Below are 15542 nucleotides of genomic sequence, written 5' to 3' on the forward strand. Positions count from 1 at the left end.
GTTCAAAATAAGTCAGCAATCAATCCAGGGTTAAGAAATGTCTTATTTTTATTACTAGACGAATCTGCCGTACTTTCCTATTGTATTTGTTGATTCATGGATCCTTTCTCTGTCTCCCTATGTCTTTCTCTGTCACTTGCCTTAATTTCTATTCAAATACAGATTGTAAGAGAAAATGTGGCACATATACACCATGGAATACTATGCAGCCATAAAAAATGATGAGTTCATTTCCTTTGTAGGGACATGGATGAAATTGGAAATCACCATTCTCAGTAAACTATCGCAAGAACAAAAAACCAAACACCGCATCTTCTCACTCATAGGTGGGAATTGAACAATGAGAACACATGGACACAGGAAGAGGAACATCACACTCTGGGGACTGTTGTGGGGTGGGGGAAGGGGGGAGGGATAGCTTTAGGAGAGATACCTAATGCTAAATGACAAGTTAATGGGTGCAGCACACCAGAATGGCACACGTATACATATGTAACTAACCTGCACATTGTGCACATGTACCCTAAAACTTAAAGTATAATAATAATAAAATAAAATAAAAAAGAAATGAGATTTTTCCCAGATCCTCAGACAAGTACTCAGTCTGGCTGATACCCTGATTTCAGCCTTGTGACATTCTGAGCAGAGAACCTAACCATGCTGAGAGGGACCTCTGACTTACAGAACTGTGAACTAATAAATGGGTACTGTTAAAAAAAAAAAAGAAATGGGTTTTTTAATCAAGACAGATCATTTATCACGATTTAATATGAATTTGTATGACTGTTTTTTACAAGTATGATTTTATGAATTACTCTTCATTTAAATAAGCATACCACCAATCATTAAGCTTTTTCTCTTATAAACATTTTTATGCCTCTGACTCGTGCAGGTTTGCAAAATGTCATGTTACAGTATTTGTCTCACCATGCCCCTTAAAGACACTATTAAATTTAAGTGCTTTAAGTATATCTTTGCTTCCATTTTAGACATTTTAAAGTGTGTTTTGAAAATACAAAATACATAGTTGACAGCTCATTGCAACAACAAGAAGCCATTTCTGGGCACAGGCCTGGAGGGAAAGGGAGGAGTGTCACAATAGGAGCCGTGGAGCCAGGAACTTCTCATGGCCACGGCATGACGTGGATCAGGCCTGGAGGGAAAGGGAGGAGTGTCACAATAGGAGCCGTGGAGCCAGGAACTTCTCATGGCCACGGCATGACGTGGATCAGGCCTGGAGGGAAAGGGAGGAGTGTCACAATAGGAGCCGTGGAGCCAGGAACTTCTCATGGCCAGGGCATGACGTGGATCAGGCCTGGAGGGAAAGGGAGGAGTGTCACAATAGGAGCCGTGGAGCCAGGAACTTCTCATGGCCACGGCATGACGTGGATCAGGCCTGGAGGGAAAGGGAGGAGTGTCACAATAGGAGCCGTGGAGCCAGGAACTTCTCATGGCCACGGCATGACGTGGATCAGGCCTGGAGGGAAAGGGAGGAGTGTCACAATAGGAGCCGTGGAGCCAGGAACTTCTCATGGCCACGGCATGACGTGGATCAGACCAGTCCACGGAAGCCGCCATGGCACCAGCAGGGGAGAGGCACAGGGACGGCCAGCACAGGGGTCTGAGTCCAACAGAGCTGTATGCAAATCATGACCTCTCCATCCCCTCACTGTTACTCCATTGGGAACTATGTCCCTCCCAGTCTCCATCTGTGAAGTGAGGATAAGGCAGCGACCTCCTGTGCAGGCATTCATGGAGACCGCGTGTGCCCAGTGTGGCTTTGTTAGCGGCGGCGCATTCGCACGGGTCTGCAGCCACCTCAGTTCTTGTGCCTCCTCCGAAGAAATAATTTGACCAAGGAGGTGTAAGGTAGAAGGAGAGAACGAGGCAAGTTTCAGAGCAGGAGTGAATCTTTACTAAAAGGCTTTACAGCAGGAACGAAACGAAGTAAAATACACTTGGAAGGGTGCCAGGTGGGTGACTCGACAGATCAAGTGCACAGTTTGACCTTTGACTTGGGGTTTTATATGTTGGCGTACTTCCGGGGTCTTGGGTCCCTTCTCCCGATTTTTCGCGTGGGCGGGGCTGTCTGCATGCGCAGGGGCCTGCCAGCCTTTGGGAGGGGAGCATGCGCAGTGTGTTCACTGGAGTTGAGCGCATCCTCACTTCGAGGCGTTCGTCCACTACCAGTCCAATGTTCCTAGAAGGTCGTTTGCCGGTTAAAAGCTGCTATTTTGTCTCTTAATATGCATGCTTGAGCCCACTCACCCAGAACCTGAGATCTTATTGGGAAGTGCTGATCACCAGTTTCAGGGTTTTTTTGTATCTATTGGGAGATCGCCTTTCCCTAGCGCTGGCGGCGACCCATTATTATTTTAGAGAGACAGTGTAACAGCTGCCTGACCATCACCTGATGGCCACCTGACATTCCTGGTGGTGGTGGGGGGCCCCTCTCCTGCCCTGCTCATGTCTCACTAGCTACCTACTGTAACAGCTAGGCCATTGGAACATGGCCACCTTCAGTCCCTGGGAACCGTCCAGATCACGTTTCCCTGGAGCGGGTTCCCTAACATAAACCACAGGGTGCGCATTCCTAAAACCCTCAGGTATCCCATAAAATTTCTAAAGGCTGCTGAGAGGATGTTTTTTTGTGTATTTCGAATAATTCTGAGGGATGTAAATACATGAAAACTATTAGGAAATATTTTATTCATTTTATTGATTATTTAATGAGTCTAATTCAGAGACCCATTAATCTTTCTATAGACTTAGAGAATCTGTAGCTGAAGCCCCAGAAGGAGTGTTGCTGTGATTGGGTGGGTGAAGCCAGACGTGAGAGGTGTTGTAGACTCTGCCTCTAACATCTCAGGGCATGTCTCAGAGAGTCGGGAAATAGTTTCTGTGCTCTGACTTAATATGTGATCCAAAATCATTGCTTATTTTTGCCAGAAGATTTGATTTTGACTTTTCGATAATTCTACAGGCAATGCAATTTGTGGACAAGCCCATGAAACCCAAAGGTGAAAAAGGGAAACAGGTTTACACAGACAACCCTTCCTCCCACGTCTCCAGGCATTCCTGCTGGAATCTAATCACCTTTGTCTTTAACCAGGCTCCCTGCCACATCTTACCAGGCAATCACAGGTGTCAGTTGGTGTCTCGCCACTCCCTGAGGGTGGATAGAGTTGTCTAATATACCCAGACTCTTGAATTGTCTAGATTGCTACCCCTGTGGATTTAAAAAGAAGGTGACTTTATAAAAATATTCTTGACTTTTGTTGACAATAATGAGAATTGACCATAGATTCCTATTTTTCACATGTGATTCTGTTCTAGCAGCAAGGTTTGCTTTACTTTCCTGAGGATACGCACGTGCACCCTGGATCTCATCCCCACATGCATGGTGGTGGGTCCCTTCCATTTCTATTTCCTAGCTCATCACCTGTCTTCATGCTTGGGACTACCTTTCTGTTGAAGGTGAGAATGCACTCACATACAATCTGCAGAGCCGAAAGTGCGTTAATCATCACGGTATGAAGAGTTGAGGCTACACCGGTGTTCGATGCCATTTCTCTTCTCTTGCACCTCATTGTGTGGTTGCTTTTTACCCCTTGTCTATGCAGTCGTCATTGTTGGTAAGTGACAATGTAGAGACCCATGGCCCCTTCACTTCCTGTGACCCACAGGGCTGTTTCATTAAGATTCCCTTAAGAATCATAAAGTGTCCAAAATGGAGCATTGGACAAAGGCAGCCCCATGTCTGCGGTTGGGAGCTGAAGGACGTTAGAGATCGATGCTGGTCCTGGTCTGCCCGGCTGCCCAGCTGCTGGCACTAAAGGGACCCCTCAGCTCAGTCCAGCAGCCCTTGCAGGATGCCTGCCTCATGCTGGGAAGAGCATCGAAGGCCAGCGTGAGCCCCTACAGACACCCAAGTGAACCCCAGTTCCTGCCAGCTCACCCTCGTAGCTGCACTGCTCCTCCTGCTCCTAGCGCTTCCTTCCCACTGGGACAGCCAAGCCCATCCCAGTGGTGATGGTGGTGGCAGCCCATCTGGAACAGCCACTGTGGAGATGCCAGCTGAGTGGGGGAGGCATGGCCAGGGCTGCATACTTTGTGGAGCTGGTGGGGGCCAAGAACAGGTGGGAGCCCCTCCCCCTACTGAGTTGGCAGTGCAGGAGCCCCACACTCCTGGGCACAGCTGCAGCCACCCAGCTGTGGCTCTAGACCTGGGCATCCCTGCACTCTCAGGAGCCTGGGAAGCCCCTGCCCCCATAGGCTTGGAAGTGCCTGCTCCCGCTCCCTGGCATCTCCCCACTCCCAGCACCTGCATGAAGACAGGTGATGAGCCAGTGCCGAGCAAAGTTGTGGCCAAGTCTGAGTGCTGTTGCAACCCAGCCAGGGGTGTGGCTGTTTAGGGCAGCACTGACATGCCAGCACCCTGCTGTCTTGGCCCCCTCTGAAGACTTTGGGCACCAGTGAGCTCAGGGAGAGAAGATGGGATGGCTCAAGGTGGCTCAGCACTGGCCTGCAGGCACCACTCAGCACGGACAGCCTGGACACTGCAGAAGGCATGTCGATGGTGGTGGGAGGCAGAAACGTTCCTAGGCAGGAAAGGGCAGGTCCCTGGTGAAACCCCACCTTTAAGGCAGGAACCACCTGGAGCCTGGAGGCTAGGCTTCCGTTTCTGGGTAGAGTCCATGTCCTGGAGTGAGAACTCATGGTGCTTTTTCCAGGCCCACCTATGGCTGCCCATGGACCAATCAGCACATACTTCCTCACTTCTGAACTCATAAAAATCCCTGACTCAGCTAGACTCCATGCTCCTTGGGACGACCTGACTGCAAATAGGAGCCACCCACTTCGGGACTCTTCTACTTTCTTTGAGACGACCTGCCTGTGGATAGGAGCTACCCATTTCTGGTCCCCTCTACACTCTTCAGGACAATCTGCCCACACATAGCAGCTACCCACATCGGGACTTCTCTATACTCTTCAGGAAAACCTGCACATGGATTGGAGCTACCACTTTGGGAGTCCTCTACATTCTTCAGTATGACCTGCCTGTGGGGAGGAGTTACCCATTTCAAGTCTCTACACTCTTAGGGATGACTGCCCACAGATAGGAGCTATCCATTTCAAATCTCCTCTATACTCTCTTCAGGATGACCTGCCTGTGGATAGGAGCTACCCACTTTGGGATGCCTCTAAACTCTTTTGGATGATCTGCCTTAGATAGCAGCTACCCACTTTGAGACTTCTCTATACTCTCCAGGACAACCCACCCACAGATTGGAGCTACCCACTTTGGGATGCCTCTAAACTCTTCTGGATGATCTGCCTGTAGATAGCAGCTACCCTCTTCGAGACTTCTCTATACTCTTCAGGACAACCCACCCACAGATTGGAGCTACCCATTTTGGGACTCCTCTACCCTCTTCAGGATGACCTGCCTGTGGATAGGAGTTACCCACTTCAAGTCTCTATACTTTTAGGGATGACCTGCCTGCAGATAGGAGCTACACACTTCAAGTGTTGTCTACAGTCTTCAGGATGACCTGCCTATGGATAGCAGCTTCCCACTTTGGTTTCTTCTACACTCACCGGGACAACCTGCCTGCAGATAGGAGCTACCCACTTCAGATCCCCTCTCTGCTGAGAGCTGTTCTGTAACTCAGTAAAGCTCCTCCTCACCTTGCTCAATCTCCAGTTGTCCATGTAGCCTCATTCTTCCTGGACAAGAACTTGGGACCCACTGAACAGCAGGAGCGAAAGGAGCTGTTACTCATTCCTGGATGGCTGGCTGAGCTGTGGGCAATGACATGCTCCTGGACTGTGGGAGAGAAGAGTGGCACCCCTTCTGGAGGCCCAGACCTCAGGATTCCCTGAGCCAGAGCTGCTGTAACACTATAGTCCTCACATCCTCCACCAGTGCAGGTGGCTGCCTCACACGACAGGAAGCAGTAGCAGGGCCAGATCAGCCCAGCAGCTGCAGGCTGGGGAGGCATAGCAGGACTGAAGGAGCTGTAACACAAATGGACTGAAACACACACACTGGAAACACCTCCCTGCTCACCACGCTTCAGGTGGCAAGAAGGAGAGAAGAGCTGAAGCCCTTCTGGGATCCCAGACCTTGGGGCTCCCCCAGCCTGGGCTGTGACATGCTGTAACACCCTCTCTGGGGTTCTGTGGTTTTTGGTGTCTTCAAGCTTTTGGGCACTACCACGTTCCCTGGTGCCTTCAGCAGAAACTGTTTGGGATACGCCTGGTCCAGTTGCAGCCTCACACAGAGCTGGCGCCTGTGCCAATGCCAGGAGCTGCCCACCCACTGGCTGTGTGCAGTGGCTGGACCTGTGCTTGCTCGCTCATACACCCTCTTGCTGCTCCATGCCTGGTTCACCCTTGGCAGGTGTGGGATCTGGGCTGGTGGTAAGAGCCAAGCACAGCCTGCCAGGCCGAGTGGGTGGTAAGAGCCCAGTGCGAGCAAACAAAACCAAAGCAGAGGGACCACCAGCCATGGAGGTTTCCTGCTGGAGAAGCGACACCCTAAGGATCCTGTGACAGCCACATCCTCCCAGCCTCATGTCCTCACTGCATCTCAGGGGGAAGATACCCACCTGGGCATCAACAACAGCTGCTCTCCACCTTGGGAGAGTTTGCAAGAGAAAGAGAAAGAGAAAGAACAAGAAAAAGATAATGAAAGCCAGAAAAAATGAAAAAGTAAGAGGGAATTTTACTGATTAGAAATAGAAAACAAGCCTGCAGCTCAGGTCTCTGGCTGCCCTGAGGACACACAGAGCAGAGGAGGTGGCAGTTCACCATGAGCTCCTGCACCGGCTGCACTCAGACCCATGGTGACCACACAGGTCTGAACAAAGGGATCCAAAGTGCCTGGCCAGTTTCTCCTTTCTTCTGTAAAATAATTGATTCTTAAATCTCTAAAAAGGATATATATATATTTATATTCATGCACATACTACATATATGCACATACTATGTATATTCACATAATGCTATCTTGCATATACTATACAGACACACATATACAATATATTCACATTCACACAGTGTGTCCATCTATGCTACATGTAAAACATAGGCACACTCAATACACACACACGATGTGCCAAGCCCTGATCCAGGTCCTTGCATACTTTGACTGTTCTTCACCTTCACTCTACATAGTTGGTTTCATTTTCTCTCCAATACTATAGTTGGAGAGAGTCAAAATCAAAAGATTAGGCATTGGAGCTGAGGTCCCCCAGCTAGAGACAGTCTGGCCAGGAGTTATACCTCGTTCTGCCTCCAGGTCTGGGCTCTGAGGCACCCTCCAGTGCTGCTTATTGCAGTGATACCTCTGGGAAAGATGCTGCCAGATCAGCCAGAAAAACACATCAGAACTATAGCTGGCCTTTGGGATAAAGCTTTCAACAATTTCAAAGGCAGATTTCTGCTCCTAGGCCTTTTAGTGAATACAGCCACCAGGCTGCTTACCTTAGACTGCCCATGACTCTGCAGTCTCTATTCCTGAGAAGGCCTTATGATGCCTGAGACAACAGCATGATCCCCACACCTCTATCATGTTCTACCATTGTAGAAATGCTCGCCCTTGCAATCAAACAAGACAAACAAACCATAAACACTGAGAGGAGAATAAAATGATACTTATTTGATAAACAAGTCTACAGGTCAGCAAAAATAAACATTCTAGATTTTTGTAGATCCTGAATTTTAGAACCTTGCAAACACTTAAAAACTTTTTACACTATCTTAACTTTGACACTAAATATCAAGATTAATTTTATGGATGACAAAAATGCATAAGGCTTTGAGATGATAGTGAACTAATGGGGCAGGTAAATCTGCTCTAATAAAGGTTTCATTCTGCCTATATATTAAGTTAAATATATACTGCAGTATATTTTAAGTGCTAAGTAAATGATACAAATAATGAAGTTTGGAGAAAAAAAGAAGAAATGATATTTATTTGAGGCAATCTAGTTTTTAATTAATTTTAATTAAAATAATATATGACCTAATCCAACTTAAGGGAATTAACTTAAAATTATTACAAATAATATGAGAGTTCAGGAAGATACTCCATTATAGAGTAGATAGTCAGAAAGTAATAAAGTAGTAGAGGTTTAATAACACGACTAAGAATGTAATGAAAAAATCATACAATTTCAGCAATTAATTAATTAATAACTATAGGAAAACAACTGAAAATGTAGGAACTATAAGTGCAATGCTAAAATTTTTCGGATTTTTTTAAATTTTTGTATTATGTCTCATGATTCTGGATAGAAGAAATCATCAAATTATACCACATTTAGTGTAACATCAACCTAAATTTCGACAGCTTTTTTAACTTCACAAAATGATTCTTAAGTTTACCTGCAGGTATATACACTTGAGAATTACTAGGAATATTTTTGAGAAGATGACTAATGAGGATGAAGGGGAATTTGTATTAGCGGACCAAAGAATATGAGGTAAGGTTAAAAATAATCAAAATAGTATATGCACTAGGATTAACAGACATGTCCACCGAATAAAATTAAAAATGCGGGAACAGCATAAAGAATTTTATAAACTTGACATTACAAATTGGTACAGAAAGGATATTTGTTGATATTTGTTGAAAATGTTGTCTTTAAATGACTAGTTTGTGTGTGTGTGTGTGTGTGTGTGTGTGTGACGGGGTCTCGCTGTTATCACCCAGCCTGGAATACAATGGCACAATCTCGGCTCACTGCAACCTCTGCCTCCTGAGTTGGTGATTCTCCTGCCTCAGCCTCCCCAGTTGCTGGGATTACAGGCACCCACCACCATGCCCAGCTAATTTTTGTGTTTTTCATAGAGATGGGGTTTCACCATGTTGGCCAGGCTGGTCTCGAACTCCTGACCTCAGGTGATCCATTTGCTTCAGCTTCCCAAAGTGCTGGGATTATAGGCGTGAGCCAACCTGCCTGGCCTGACTGGCTAATTTTTTGAAAAAGATAAATATAGATGGCAATTACACTACTGATTTAAAAAAGAATTAAATCAAAAATTTAAATACAAAATACCCAGTAATGTTCTGAGAGGAATTTTAAGTATTTATTTCATCTTTGGATAAATTCAAGATTACTAAGCATGTCACTAGGGGCAGAAACAAGGAGTTTCCTTTCCTTGATTTTACTATGTAAAAATTGTTAAAATCCCATAGAAAAATAATATGATAATTGATGTTAAAACATAAGCAGTAATTTGGCAAAGTAACAAGTGTGGCATCTACGAGTTAGTACCTCAGTGTAAACAGTGTTAATATAAATAAAGAGACCACAGTGATTTTTAAAAAATGGGCAAAGGATATATGAACAGATCATGCACGAAAGCAAAAATGTAAGTGGATGAAAATCAGATAAAAATCCTGTAGGCTAATTAGTAATCAAAGAAATATTACTGCTATCACAAATTACCATACATCTATTTAGTGGCTTAAAACAGCACAGATTTATCACCTTATATTTCTGTTGGTTTTAATCTTACACAGGTCTCACTGGCTAAAATCAAGATGGTGGCAGGACCATGTTCCTTTCTGGAGGGTCTAAAAGAGACTCTGTTGCCCTGACTTTTCACCTTCTAGGACCCTTCCACATTTCTTGCTGCATGGCCACTTCTTCCACACAGCCGTCTCTCTGGTTCTCTGGCCATTCTCCCACAACCTGGAGAGTTTCCACTTCCAAGGTAAGGCTCTCCAGGGTAATCCAGGATATTCCATCTCAAGGTTCTCAACTTAATCATGCCTGCAAAGTGGCTTTTCCCAGGTAGGGCAACATTCAGTTTCCAGGGATAAGGATGTGAACAACTTTGTGAGGTGATCATTGTATCTACTATAGGCATATAAAAAATTCAATATACCTTAATATAATATGAGGATATTATAATTTTATATATAACATAAAATTATTATAAATTATATATATAATAAAGGGATAATCAATTTCCTAATGAATTATTTGACATCTGCTGAGATGACATAATGTTTTCCAAGAATCTGTTAATCTGGTGAATTATCATTGACTAATTTTTTCAATATTAAACAAACATTTTATTCCTGGGAAGGACAACTTGTTATGATGTATTATGATTTTTGTATTTCCTGTATTTAGTTTGATAATATTTTATTATGATTTTGGCATCTATGTCCATAAGTGAGATGCACTTATAGCTTTTTTCTTTCATACCAACCCTGTTATGTTTGGTATCAAGTTTTTGTCAGACTTGTAAAGCAAATTGAAGAAAGCTTCTTTTCTTCTCCTCCTCCTCATCTTCCCCTTTCCTCTTCTTCTTCCTCTGAGAGAGTCTGTATAAAATAGAGATTATTTTTTCTTGCCTGTTTCATAGAACTCGCTGTTCAAACCATTGTGCTAGAATTTTTCTTTGTGAGAAGGTATTTATTTACTAATTCCTTTTCTTTTATGTGTGTATGACTAATCAGGTAGTTTATTTCTGTCATTTTGAGCTGTTGTACAGTTTTCAAAGATTTTCTACTTTGTCTTTCTAAGAGTTTTAATTAATGGGAACACATTTATTTATATATAATTATCTCTTCTAATTACTGTATTGCTGCTTTTCATACAAAATCTTTAATCACTTTATGTCTCAGTAAAATGGATTTTATCTACTTTATAATTATCATTAAAGTTTAATAATTTAATATATATACAAATCACAGAGCACTGCTTGCACATGGTAAATGTTATATAAGTGATTGTTATTGACATAATTCAACTTTCAATATTTTTTAAATTTCACTGCAATTTTTTCTCTGACCTGTGAGGTACTTAGAAGTGTTATTCCTAATTTCCAAATACATATTTCTCTAGATAGCTGTTCCTCAACTTATCATGGGGGCTACATCCCACAATAAACCCATGATAAAGTTGAAAAATTGTAAGCTGAGCCATCATAAGTCAGAGACTATCTGTATATGTTTTCAATAGTACCTATTTATTCACTATTAATTTTTAATTTTACTTCATTGTGGCCAAAAACATGTATTTTCAAAAATACAACCTTAAGAGATTTGTCAAAGTTTGCCTAATGGGCTAATATGTGAATGAACTATCTTACTGTTGCATCTTAAAACCCATGTGTGCTTGGTGCTACATGTATGTATTCTTTTGTTGTTAAAGACACTGTTTTATGGATTTCTTTTAAATTAGTCTTATTAATTATGCTGTTCAAATATTCTAATTTTTAAAATATACTTTTCTATCAATTATTATAGAGTATGGGTAAAAATCTACTATGATTGTGGATTTTGTGGATTTGTGCATTCATCCTTTAAATTAAATGAATGTTGGCATTATATATTTTAAGCCTGTGTTATTAAGTTTATACAAGTTTAAATTTGTTATATCATCTTTCTGAATGGCAGTTTATCAATATCTCATTACTTTGTCAGGTCTATGCTCTTTTAATACAATTAAAACGGCTTTTTACGTTTTTACAAATATTTTTCTGGTATAGATTTTTTCATCCTTTTGTTTTCTACCTTTTGTATTTTTATGGTTTTGTCTCTTCAAAATGGCTTATAGTTTTTATTTTTTCTTAATCCAGTTTGATAATTTCAGACTTTTATTAGAGTATTTAGTCTATTTGCACTAATTGTACTTAAGGATTTATTTAGATTTATTCCTATTATTATTTTTTATATTTTCTTCTTTTGTATGTTGCTTTTTCTCTTCTCTTTTGCTTTATTTGGATTGATTGAGCACTTTTCATTCATTTGATCATTTCCTCTAGTAGTAGGGAAGTGGTTTTTGTCATGATAGACTCAGGTATACTTGGGGTAGTGGTTCAAACCAAGACACTTTTGTGAATGGGAGGAGCCACTGTTCATAATTAGGCTAGGAACAAACCCTGACTGTTCTGTGCACACCACAAAATATGTCAGCTTTAAATATACTGCAGTAATAAACAACCTTAAAGTATCAGTAACTTAGCAACAACAAAAAGTGTATTTCTCATTCAGGCTACATGCCCAATGAGAGTCAGCTGGATAGGCTCCGCAGGTCACTGTTTTTCAGGGACCCGGCCTGATGTACGCTTTACCTTACCCTCTGATTTTATGACCTCGCAATAGTAGGAAGTCAAAATCACATGGTGATTTTGGCAGTGCTCTCCCATGATGTAAAATATGCATGGAGTATCCAAATGCAGGAGCTGAGGAGATTTAAATAACAAAAGACTTCTAAAAGGAGTCCTGAAAATAAAATTTAGAGTTAAACATTTTTTGTTTGAGAGTAGATAAAATGAGAGTAGGTTATTTGATTTAATAGTGGTCTCTTTGGATCTCTAAAAACCTTTGCATATGCATTCAAAAAGTAAATAGAAATAGTAAATGCCAGTTGATTGAAAATCATGATACTTTTTAGATAATACTAAATTTTTACAATGTGATATAAATCAGAATAGTGTAGGCAGCCAATTTACATAATTCAGTCCCAGAAAATTAACTACGTACATTCACTATGTAATGACTTAATTCACTTAAGTTGAGCCAAGTGTCATAAATTTGCAATGAACATTTTTACTTTTTAAAAATTGAGCTAATTTTAGATTTGTCACAGAAAACTACTATTCATTGACATCGCAAACTGGAATTATTAACAGAAAAGCTCATTTCAAATATGAAGAATATAAGACGATGTAGTGATTGGGATGTGTTCTCAACATCAAAATGTAAGAAGAAAATTTAATAGCCAGAAACTGAGAAAAATATAATGGGCTACCTGATGAATCACTTGACAGGAATATTTTCAATGGAATTAAATAATGGCCTACTGTCAATTTAATTCAATCATCTCTTTAGTTAGTATATCAAATTTCATTCATGTATTATGAGAGGTGATGCCATCATTTTATCTGCCTATCTCATTCTGACTATAGAATTTGAGCAACTTGACCATTCTTGGTTCTCGTTTTGATGGTCAAAGTTGCTGAGTAATTGCTTCTTTCCTCCTTTGTGTGTCTTAGGACAAATACAGCACAATCGCAGAGTTAACTTAACATCCAAACTGTTATCACATTCTCTGTCCTCAGTTAGTTGGTAGAATTATAATCAGTTAAAAACACATTTTTAAAAAAACAGCTTTTACTGAGCACGGATATATAGCAGTGCTACTTTATAAAATAATAGTATGGCTAATACAATGGCATTTATTTACACAATTATTCAGACTATTTTTCTCATCTCTCCTCATTTTCTGACCTGAGAAATACAGTTCCAAGTCCATGAGTGAATGTAAATGAAGAAATGGGGAAAGCATTTTAGAATTTCTTGAAATCTGCCACCAGGACTGATTGTACATATGTATATATGCACGCATGCATGTGTGTGCCTATGTATGTGTGCATATGTGTATACATATGTGTGTATGAATGTATGTATTTAATCATCATGGGCTGGTATATCTGGTTGGAACAAAGTACAAGTAAACCCCAAGTAATGAGTAAGATTCCCTCCAGATCCAGCTAATTATTTGAACATACCCTTTTCATCACAGCACGTCACTGCTGCAAACATTGGAATATTTTCCCATGGTTTACTAAACAAAGTACAAAGCTGTCTGACAATGCAGATCACAGCAAAGATCCAAGAGATGCATGCCTTTCAGCAGGATCTTCCCCACCCTGGGTCTCAGTTTTATCTTCTAGAAAATACTCGTTCAAGAGTGAGATTTGCAGCTTCCTCCCTGCTCAGACCTCATGATTTTGACTGTGAAACCCATTCATATAACTTCATTATTCTTGTTCCCATGTGAGAAAGTAAGTCTAGTATGAATATCATTTTTGCCCAAACACTCCTGAGCATTACATAGACTTAATTAATTAACGTTTTGCTTCTTCAGATGTTTTTTCTCATGTGTAGGCTGTTTACTAAAGGGCCACACAGCATGTTACCTTCAATCCGTAGACATTTCTGGGAGTCAGTTGCATGCACTGCAGTTGAAGATGAGAACTATTGAATGCTTATCCCATGCCAGGCCTGTGTCTTTGAGCCTCTCACCTGTCCCCCCTTAGCACCCTATGAAGTTGACACTGTGGTCACTCTCCCTTGGCAGGTGCAGAGCTGAGGTGAGGAGGTTAATGACTTTGTTGGCCCATCTGACTTGGAAGCACTGTCTTGCTTACCTCCAGTGTGCTGGGACAGCAGCACAGGAACCACCTCAGAGGTGCTCTGGAGAAAGTGACCAGCACCCACCCTTCCACGCTGCCAGGGGGTCTTCAGTGTGTCCAGTCTTCTCCTCCCAGCTGCGGGCCTCGAGCATTTATCTAAATGTTTCGCCTCCTTCAGTCCCTACCTTGCTTTCTCCTCTCCCACTGGGGGTGGTCTGGCCTCCTACCCCCTGAGAAAATCAAGGACAGTGAGGAGGAGTGCTGTGGACTTTCCCTCTTTATCTTCATCAGCTGCACGGGCAGCTGTGCCTTCCTGCTTTGCCCTGGTCTCCTGGTTATGGAAGCCAGATCTCCTACGCAGCCGAGTCCCTTTCCCTCCTGCCTTCTTATGCTCCTGCACTGTCCTCAACTCCTATCTCTCTTTATGTTCAGCTGACCCCCCTCACCCCTACCCTTTGCTTCACATGCCATTGACATAGTTGAGTTCACTCCACCTCGAAAAGGCTCTCCCTGAACTCTGAATATTCTCTAGCACATGTCTGTGTCCACCTCCATTTGCAGACAGTCCTGTTCTGTGCAGCTTCTTGTTCCTGGCCTTTAAGCCCTAGTGAGCCCCTCCTTCAGATTTTCCTCTCTTATTTGTCTATCAAAACACTCTTCCCCTCATAACAGGTGCTTCTCTCTCAATGAGTTCACCAGTGTCAAAACACCTCCCACACCTTGGAGTAACCGTAAGATTACTTGCTTCTCTCTCCTACTGAACTTTTAGTGTTTTGAGGATGGAGACCGTGCCATAGCATGGTTCTACCTTCCAGCAGTACCAGGCACCTGGAGTCCTGGGCCATATTAATTTCATGCCCCTATAGATGCTGAGTGAAGGCCTTTCCCTTCCGCATCGTTTGGTAAACTCCAACCCATTCTTGCAGACTCAGGTCAAATCTCTTCTATGTACCTTCTGAAAACCTACTCAGTGGAAATCCCTACCATTATTACTAACATCACTTTTTGCACTATTTGTCCTCTTGATCTTTCTCTTAGTGGTTTGTGAAGTTTTTATATATTGCTGTTTTTATGTCTCCAGGACCAGAAACTATACTAGGTACATGGTAGGTACTCAACAAATATTTATTGAGTGAATGGATCAATCAACCAATCAAACTATGCAAAATAAAGAGCATAAGACTGTGAGAGAGGAGACGAAAGCCTGGCTGGAAGGGAAAGGCCATAAGGAGTAATAAGATAGGAAAGTGTTAGGGTGTGTGGGAGATCACAAAACAGTATTTTCAGCTGTCTCCGTTGAGAGTTGACATCTGCTTTTCCACCCCTCGAATCTAGGTTTGGCCTTGCAACAGATGGACCAACAGAACACTAGG

General features: G+C 42.3%; 1 long non-coding RNA gene across 3 annotated transcripts in view; it reads left to right on the forward strand.

Annotated features, from left to right (window-relative positions):
• The first annotated feature begins 1487 nt into the window (after positions 1–1487).
• LOC129037253 (uncharacterized) overlaps positions 1488–15542 on the forward strand; it is a 42728-nt gene continuing 28673 nt past the window's right edge. Inside the window, exons 1-4 of one of the 3 annotated variants that reach the window (XR_008502761.1) lie at positions 1514–1973; positions 2984–3635; positions 8390–8492; positions 9536–9729. This is a non-coding gene — a long non-coding RNA (uncharacterized LOC129037253). Of the gene's footprint in view, positions 1974–2143; positions 2208–2983; positions 3636–8389; positions 8493–9535; positions 9730–15542 lie in introns of those variants that run through there. The other 2 variants (XR_008502763.1, XR_008502762.1) reach the window with 2 other exon arrangements.

Source organism: Pongo pygmaeus, chromosome 4 (assembly GCF_028885625.2).
Source record: "Pongo pygmaeus isolate AG05252 chromosome 4, NHGRI_mPonPyg2-v2.0_pri, whole genome shotgun sequence".
NCBI classification, from domain to species: domain Eukaryota; kingdom Metazoa; phylum Chordata; class Mammalia; order Primates; family Hominidae; genus Pongo; species Pongo pygmaeus.